The following is a 10,587-nucleotide window of genomic DNA, read 5'->3' as shown; positions in this document are numbered from 1 at the left end:
TTTCAATATTTTCTCCCGTAGGACGTAAAAAATCAATTGTCTCTAAATATTGCACTTTAATATTCGTCATTCTATCTAAATTCTTGTTCCGACACCAATTATTATATTCATGAGCTACAAGTGCACTGGTTTCATGTGCACACTGATCAATATAAACCTCGAATGTCGTTCTGGACTTCAGCAATGGGTTTTTTGGCAGGATTTTTCAGGTTAGGTACTGTTGATGCCTCATCGTTTCCAAATAATACACGCGGGAAGCAGTAAAAACCAGTCAGTTTTTTAATAAGTTCCTGTTTTAAAATCTAGTTACATTCGTAATTATAACACTTGGTTTCGGACGCCCAACACTTTTAATTTCAAATTTTTTATCCCGTAGGACGGAAAAAATCAATCGTCTCTAAATATTTCACGCTAATATTCGTCATTTTATCTAAATTTTTATTCCGACACCAATTTGGAACAAATTCGTATACCAATTCTTCTAATTGCCCGATTCACATATTAGGGACAACTTTATCTAGTTATCTATAAATAATCGAACCATATAGTGTACAGCTACCAATTTTTGTTGAGCTTTTTTGTTGTTAATATTATCAAATCGAGTGCTTTTACAAGAAATTTGAAACCATACCCGTCCTAACCTCTCAATACTTCCAATGATTGTCGATCACTCCTTAGTATCTTAGCTGGGTAAAGTAACGTTTCTAACTCTAAGAAATCAGTTGAGAAGATAGCTGGAACTATGCTCTCTGCTGTGAAACACAGAAACTTGGTAGTTCAAAACATATTCTACTCATCTTATGGAATTAAATGCGTCTGACTGAAGCTTAAAGCAATTCAGACAAAAACTTATGCAGTCTACCGAAAATTCATTGTCGAATCAGTTTAAGGTATTATTTTGCCACTTGATTATATAAATAGTAAACCGATTTATGAAAGTAAGTAAGTTAAAGATCTTAAATCGGATAACTTGCTCTTGACATTTATGTTTAGTGTATCAGCAACACCTGTTAAAGCCATACATGGTCTAATCCCATAGAGGGATACAACTACAAATCACATAAAAGATAATCCCTTTAAATACCGTTCGACACTTTAACAATGAGGAGATACACTGCGCCCAATTACAACCACCCCAATTTAACTCGGTGCTCTTGGAAATATATTAGAGTTACAGTGGCATGTGTTTTACAATATAAAATTCACCCCATTCGCTTCGTTCTCAGTTAGTTAGCTTTTTAAATTGGTTGAACAAAACGATTTCATTTCATAATTATCGGTATTGAGTTTCTTAGACAATCACATATTTTGTATTACTTTCTTGCTTGCCTCTTTATCGTTATGGGTGTCGGCTTAGAGTAAGTTTTCAGGCTTCAATTGCCTCCACGTCAGCTGGAATAAACATCACTAATTGTACAGGTGTTGTGTTTAATTATTATAATAAATGAGGTTTAATTTTTTATTCACGAGTTCTTTACACTAGTGCGGTAAAGTATCTCATTACGAAACTCATATTAGTATCGTAATGTTTGATACTACATATTGGTAGTAGGTAAACATTTGTTACAAGTCAAAATTACTCTAGACTCCATTCTTCATCCGCTGGTATCATTTATACAAGGCTCTGGAGCAGTTTCTATAGACCATATTTCTATACCACTGCTGGATTTTCTGTGGAATAATTAGTTCAACATAAAGTTGAATCAAGTCTTTTTTCTTCGCTGTAATTGGGCACTATAGGCAGGGAGAGTTGGGAAACAATTGTCATAACTTCGTGACCTTCAACGATTTGATGAGATGTTAATATATAAGGCCTTTTAATTCTCTTTGTGATTGTACTTAAAAAAATTAATTACTGTTTTTCATTTAATTTTTATCCAATTAACCTTGTTTTCTCTTACATCTATCTTGAGTTCTTCAAATATTCGTTTGTAATCAATCATGATAAATATATACTGGTTTTTCATTTTCCTTTCCATAATGGAATACATGGAACCACATTTCATGTGAGTTTGGCAGGATTCTAAAAATTTAGGTTTAATCAACTCTGAATGGCTTCATTTCAAAACGGTAAAAAAAAAGAGCAGTGACGATTTGCTGGTTACGATGCTGTCCTGAACAGATATTGGAAAATAAGGAGATTTCTTCTATTCCAACTGGTACCATGGATATAAATTCCATTATAACAGATCCTATTTCATCAGAGCCTTTTCTACCATTCATTTCATTCTAAATGAAACAATTACCCTCTTTGTTTTTTATTTCAAAGAACGTCAAGTTATACCCTGATATTATTCTACTACAATAACATTGGGAAACTGCAGATGTTGGGAGATGCATTAGTTTTGCAGATCAAATGTAAAGGTTTGAAAAATGCTATCAAATCCTGCACACTCTTTGTCCTTACTTTATTTTGTTTCCTTTGATATCTGTTCTTTTATGATCTTAGAACTTAGATTTCCCAAATCTGTATACTTTAGCTCAAAGTATTTGTAAGGTGTAGTTTTTCTGTTCTGGCTCCTTCAAATATTCGTTTGTAATAATTTATGATGACTATATCCTGGTTTTTCATTTTATTTCAACGGCTAGTTGCGATTTTGTCTTGAGCAGGTGTCGGAAAATAAGGAGATGTCTTTTATTCCAGGGGGTAGTATGAATAAAAATTTCATTAAAATAGATCCTATTTCATCAGAACCTATGTTCCCATTCATATAATTTCAAATAAAATAACTTCCCCCTTTGCTTTTGCTTTGAAAGAAAATTTATAGACTGAAATTTATCTGCTGTAATAAAATGGGGAGACCGCAGATGTTGGGAGCTGCATTACTTTTTTTCAGATCAAATATAGAGGTTTGAAAAATGCTATCAAAATCAGCACGCTCTTTGTCCTCACTTTGGGGCTCTTGGAAAACCTTTCTTTTAGCTAGATTGTATTTGCTACATAACATACATTGATCTTTTTCGAACATAAAGGCGAATAATTAAATTCTGTACCAAAGATTTCTCTATATTGATGGATGCTAATAGTCTTTATGTTTTTTATTTCACACCATTCTCTATTAAGTCTATCGAGGAAAAATTTGAATACTTTCTCTCACTATTCTTTCTGGTATAGTGAGATGCCACAGTAGGCGAAGAATTTATGTACTTTTTGAAATTATTTATTTCCATATATATATTCCATTTCCTCAATATCCGTTTGGAGTCGAGTAGGTTCTTGATTATCTATCTAATATCTATCCAGGCAGAGAGGCAGAGTTCTTGTTCATTCAATTTTGGTGCCGTAAACTTAGGTATCTTTGTGTTACCCAATTAGTTCGATCTTTTTTAACATTGATTCCTAGTCGGTTAAGTCCGTTATTTCCCTCCCACAAGGTGATCTCTTCTAATGCCCTTTTCATGATTGTTTGTGGGTATCTCTCCGTAAGCAATACGCTATTTTTTTATGCTTCTTTCTTCCTATACATCATTTAGCAATTCATATTAAAGAAGTGGAGTATTCACTTTTAATCTAAAGATTCCTAACTGAATGTATTAAAATATATATTTCAATTATTTCCTTTCACATACAAAGCATAGTTAAATCACTTTCACGACGGACGAAATATAAGTTGAATGGATAAATAGAAAATTTTCGATTGCTACAACATCGTTTAGCCTACTATTAACAACGGATGTAATAATTCTAACCCTTTATAATCAGTAATCAACTGAAAAATAACACCCTTTCGTGAAATATAAAGAACATAAATATGCCACCGCCGTTTTTGTTCCGCCGACAAAACTTTGATTGATTAAAAACCGCATATAACTGACTATAGTGGGTATATTTCTGTTTAGAATTTATACACCCCTGCGCGCATAAAGAGTAATTTAACATTGAAAATAATCAAAATAAATAATTGTTAATTATGATGTTGTAGAATTTAAAACCTTTATCAAATATTACATGTTACTATTAAATTTAGCTGATGTAATTCTTAAGAAAAGCTTAAAAATTAAAATTACTGGAAATAAACTTCATCAAATTTATCATTAAAAATTCAAGTGCTGGGTCAATATATTGCAAAGATGCATAGATGAATATTGCATTTTATTTACTCCGCCTACAGGGTTGTTGGATGGATTGAGTAGCTCAATGACTCTGTTAGTTGCCGGTCCCAAGCCCAGAAAAAGGAGGAGAGAGTCTTCAGAACAGGTTAGCACCCTATCTGAGGATTTTAAATACATTATCGCTCATAAAACCAAGGTTGTGCCTGGGATAAACAGAACGGATTTAACAATGATGACCAATGCAAGGAAACGGACAACGCACCAATGGAAAACAAAAAATACATTAAGAATAGTCACTTTGAATATTAAATCCTTGAATACAAGAGAACAGGAACTTAGTAAGGAACTCACTCAAGAGTCAAACTATGTTAGATAACTACATATTGATATATGGTGGCGTACCAAAGGAAACAAGAGCCAAGGAAGGGGCTGCCATGTTAGTTCAGAAAAGATTAACTACCCAAATTGAAGAGTGCGAATACTAATCAGAGAGAATTGTTGCAATTAGAATAAGATTAGGAAAAGAGCTAGTCAATATCATAGATTATATGCCATCAAACAGGTGCATGATTATTGTGGGTGACTTCAATGCTCGAATTGGAAATGAAATCATCCCAGGAATAAAATAACGGTTTAACGAAGATGTCAGGAACGAAAATGGGGACCTTTTTATAGATCTATGCAATACAAATGAATTACGCATAAATAATACATTTTTCGCACATAAAGACCAGTACAAATATACCTTTGAGAACACAAGAGAACATAGATCCATGATCGATTATATACTAACTAACTAAGTAGGGAGTGACCACAAATTAATCATGGGAAAAATAAGAATGGTAAAATCAATTTACACCATCACAATCCATCATAAAAATACGAGTTAAAAGCCTACAAGATGATTCAACAAAGTACCTATGTGAAAGAAGACTTAAGGAAGCAATCGAGAGCAATCGAATCACGGATGATGATGAAATAGAGAATAGCTGGCTAAAAATAGAAACTAACATACTAAAAGCCGCAAAGGAATCTTCCGGCGAGAAAACAGAGGGCAAAAATAAAGAACTAAAAAGAAAACGCCATGGCTCTGTAGGGAAATAAAAGAAAAATGTAAAGAAAAGAAAAAAGCGTACCTGGAATATATGACAAACAAAACACCACCCTCATATGAGAACTATAAGAGGATTCACAAGAAGACGCATAGGCTTGTCAGAATGACTAAAAATAATCACTGGGAACGCTTTTCAAAAGATGTAGAACATGATTTCTACGGATTACAAAAGGAAATGTGGAGATTTATAAGAGAACAGAGGCAAGAAATGGAAGAAATAGTAGAAGTAAAACATATAGGAATAAAAACCTGGATAGACTACCTAAAATAATTTTACTCACGAAACCAACTCACAACAGAAGAACCGGAAACACCAGAAATCACAACTGACGAAGGGATGAAGTACAAAGGAAGTTTAAGAAGCTCAGAGAAAAATAAAAAACCAAAAGGCTACAGGCAGTGATGGAATAACTTTTGAAAAATTGTGAGAAAGCAGTGACTGAGCAGTTGGCACAGTTCATTAACAAAATATTGAAACACAAAAAAGTACCTGAAGAATGGAAAACAAGTATACTAATTCCACTGTTTAAAAAAGGTGACAGATAAGAACCAGAAAACTATAGAGGAATTCAACTTTTAAACACTACTCTAAAAATGACAACCAAAATTTTAATCCAACTAATAAATCAAAAATATCTTTTGAGGATGAACAACAAGGTTTTAGAAGTGGGAAATCATGTACAGATGCAGTATTTGTAACTAGACAAATCACAGAGAAAGCTTTGATTAATTGACTAACAAAAGCCTTTGAGATCAAAAGACGTGGTTCACCTTTTATACAATAGACAAATACCGTTAGACATCATCAAAGATATATATAAGGACAACAAAATACAGGATAGAATATACGGACAACTCACAGAGGAAATAAACATAGGCACGGGTATAAGACAGGGAGATTCCTTAAGATTTAATCTCACAATGGATGAAAGAATAAAGGCAGTGCAAAGGAGGAAAGGTTATACGATGGGAAATAGAGAAATAAAAATTCTCTGCTATGCAGATGATGCTATCCTCATAGCAGAAAGTGAAGATGACCTAGAAAGATTGGTCCACAAGTTTAACATAGTAGCAAAGAAGCTGAACATCCCATTTTCATCCCAAAAAACAAAAACACTGGTCATTAGTAAAGAACCGATTAGATGTAAGATAGAAATTGACGGTACCAGCATTGAACAGATTGTGAAAACTAACTACTTAGGCAAAAAAACAAATACAGAAAGCCAATAGAGCAGCAGGATGCCTCAATAATCCAATATGGAGAAACAAACTTATTAGAACGGAAACTAAGACTAGAATTTACAAAGCTGTTATAAGAGCAATAATAACATACACAACAGAAACTCGACCGGATATGTCCAAAACATAAAGAGAAGCTGGGATGAGAATACTGAGGAGAATCACGGAGAACACACTGATAGATCGAGTAAGTAGAGAATATATTAGAACAAAATGTAATGTGGAGAAGATTAAGGGGTGGTTATTGAACAGAAAAAAAGAATAGAACAACCATATAAGTAGAATAACAGATTATAAGGTAGTAAAGATCGCAAGAGACAAATCGCCAGCCGAGAGGAAAAGTGTCGGTCGACCCCGGAAAAGATGGAGCGATAATTGCCTATGGAAAAGATAGAAGAAGAAGATTTAATATTTATATGTAGTTTAAAAATGAAAATAATAGAACCAGGTAAAGTAAACAAGAAGATAGTGGCCAGTGCATCACTAGCATTAATTATAACTTCTGCCACTTTGCTTTTGGAATGTGATAGACAGAAGAGAGTATTAATCAAAATCCTAATCTCAAATTTCATTTAATATTTTGTGCCTAGCTAAACAATGAAAATAAAGCTAAGTTTTACGAAAGTCATCTGATCTGTTGAACTTCATCTGCGCATGCTTTTGATCAAGAAATACTGCGTCTTGCATTGCATAGCATTGCACGTTGTCTTGCCTTCCCTTTTGCAATCCACACTGTCTTAAGTATTTTTTCGTTTCAGACTGTAGAGGTGGATGCAGGCTTCATCTACAGATATGAATCGACGCAAAAAATCCCACAAATCGGGGGGAGTTTATGTACGTACAATACTCTTCATTCAGTATATGGTAAATGCGTTTGATATAGCCGATAGCCTCTTTTTTCTTTCTAACCTTAATCCTAAGGTTTCCCGTCACGATTTTGGAAACGTTTCCGATGATATCGCTGGTTGATGGGTTAAACTGATGCCACGTTTGAATTCAGCTGCCCAAAATTTTATGGTCTCTAATGATGGTAAGCGTCTTTACACCACCACTACTCCAACACTCACAATTATACTGTCTGACGCGCGTTTCGATAATCAAGCTATCGTCATCAGAGACTGAAGGTAAACAGTTTACCTAATTCGTAAAATGTCAAGCTGCTATGGAGAGGATGTATCACATTATATGAAACTTTGGTATCCCATTATACCTCACAAATAAAAAAAGAGTCTGGATGTCATCCGAGGTATCTGTTCTTAAAAAATTAAAACCGTTTTCTGGTACAATTACCTCAAGATTAGAAAATATTAACAAAACAACAGACAAATTTGTGTTATTAACTTTTTCAACTCCTCTTTTCGGCATGTATAAAAATAATTATTATCTACTACATAAGTAGAAAAATAAAAAATGGCATCAGCGCCACTTGAACCTGGGATCTACCGCGTATGAGCCTCGTACTCTAGCTACTACATTGCGGAGACCTTAATAATACGCTTTTTGACGCACTACCACTTAACGTATGTTTCTTTACGCAATAGTGCCTAAAGTAAAGTTTTACGCACACGAAAGTGTGTTTATAGTACATACTTTACGCACGGTAATAGAAAAATAATTTTTTAATTGGTTAAATTAGAATGAGCGATAACAGAATTATTAAAAATGACAAATTTTTGATTTCATTTTATCGTTTTTTGTGTCAGTTTCTCGCATATTTTAATCCCCGTTTCGGCATGCTCACCACTCATACTTCTCAAGTTTTTAGGGAAAAAATTCAAATTTGAATGCAAGAAATTAATCATCAGTAACATATTTACTGTCATCTGTTGAAAATTTTTCAATAAATCAGCCACAACATCTTCATAATGTTCACTTTTTCGTCTTGTAAAAACTCTTCGACAACCTTTTTGGGTGTATCTTTTTTATTGATAGATAAGAGACTTTCAAACTAGCATCTTTTATAACTTCACAGATCCGTGGGCATAGAAATATTCATTCTTCTAGTTTTCCTTCTCTTATATTCGAAAATATTGTTTGCAAATTCCACTATGCATCACTATTCTTTTTTAGCGTCTTTGCAAAGTCCTAATTTAATATGTAAAGGGGATAAAATGATGTTTTTTGGATATACCAACGTCTTATATTTGATATTCATTTTGCTCGAAGTAATTTCCTTACATAAAAATGCTTTCTGGCTATGCTATCCCACATACAAAGCAACAAAAGTATTTGGCAAACCCACTTGAAAACCTAATAATAAACTGATGTCTTTGTGGTCAATACACACTTTCTAGAAATGTCTTTAGAGTATATAAGAAAACTAAACTCAAATGGCAGAAAAAATAGGAAAATAATATAAAAATCACAAGAAGTAAAATCGCAGGAATAATTGAATAAGGAAATATATCGAATAGCATATCTACAAGATCACTGAAAATAACCAAGAATCATCAATGGATCTCGTACACACAAAAACAAAAGCTTTTGCTTACACAAAACGACTAAGAGTATGTAGAGAAGCAATCGACAGAAGAACGCAGAACATTCAGCTAAACAAAAGTAAAAAGGCGTTTGATCAGAATTTTGAGGAAGGAAGTACTACAAATATACCAACTCACAACTTACAAATAACATCAATATGACCCATAACTGGAACGCCCTCGAAACAAACTACATACACAACTTATGATACAAAAATCGTCTGCCCTCATATCGCAAAATAAAGCGAAAATTTTTTCTTATGAGGTGAAGATAAAACATAATAATAATTATAATGATAATGACAATAATAAAAATAGAGATAATTAGATAGACATATTTTAAATAGTCTTTTTTCTAAATTTTAGCAAATCTGGACAGTTTTTGGCACAATAGTTAATTGCAACTTTTACTACAATATACAGGGTTTAGTGAGTCGATACAATCTTTCAAGAGTTAATAAAATACATAATTTTGAATCGATGTAGGCATACTTTGCGTAAAAAGTTTAATGGATGACGGGGTTATCAATTTTTTTGTAATTTTTTTGCAAAATAGCTACAGAACCTTTATTATTAACATCAAAATGAAACATGATGGTCATATACATTTATCATTTTGTTTGATGTTATTATCTAATGATTTCACAGACTAAAGGCCCCCAAACACAACGGGTAAACATGACAATCTTAACCGAACAGTTAAAATGTATGTGCAAAATTGCCGCTTTCAAACACACCACATACTGTCGGAAAAGAACGTCTACAGTTGTGTGTATCACGATGAACCGCAAGGACATAATTGCAGTGGCGTTTGTTTTTGCTTTAAAAAAAGAAATCACGTAGAAAACGTTCGAAATGGGCAAAACATTGGTTATTAGAAAGAAACGAATTTTCCCATGTTACTCTATTAAAAGAGTTCAAACTGGACAAAAGTGACTGGTGTAATTATTTAAGAATGGATAAAGATACTTATTTAGAATATCCTGTCATGAACGTCTTACGGCAACGTCACGATATTACGAATTTTCTAAAAGACCCCCTTAGTGAGTAAATATTTTTCTTAACATCATTTTTAGAAGCTTCTAGATCTATTTCTCGCAACTTATTGATCATAATTTCATACGCTTTGTTTTTTTTTATTCTGTGGGGCCGTCCATAAATCTCGTGATGGATTTTGAATCATTTTTGAACCTCCTACCCCCTCACGTGATTGAGCAGGATTTTTTGTGTCAACCCCCTCTCCCCTTGAGTAGCGAGTGATATTTTTTTCAAGGTCACATTCTATATCATTATTTTCTGTGTCAATAGTTGGAGTATCACTTTGAGTTGATTTTAACACAATGTGAATGCGCTGATGTACCTTAACCGCTTTTTCAGCACAAAAGTAAATTCCACAGTATCTACATGTTCTCTCTGTAACTTCTAACTTTACTGTTGGACAATAGTAGTCATATGGCATTACGAAATTTTGCATGTAAAGGCTTCATTAATAAAAATTCTGCAAACGATTTACCATCGTGTTCTTGCTGGTTTGGTACTTTTAAACCTTCTTTCCTCTAATCAATTGGTATAGGCGCTAGTAAAAAACGTGTAGGAATTACATTTAACCAAGAAAATCGCATCTTAGAACTTAGAAGTAATGCAGTATTTATTTTTTAGTAAACAGAGATCTGATTCCGCAACGCTGTGAAATTCTTCTAT

Source organism: Diorhabda carinulata, chromosome 8, assembly GCF_026250575.1.
Source record: "Diorhabda carinulata isolate Delta chromosome 8, icDioCari1.1, whole genome shotgun sequence".
Classification (NCBI taxonomy): Eukaryota; Metazoa; Arthropoda; class Insecta; order Coleoptera; family Chrysomelidae; genus Diorhabda; species Diorhabda carinulata.
Note: the sequence above shows the minus strand (reverse complement) of the source record.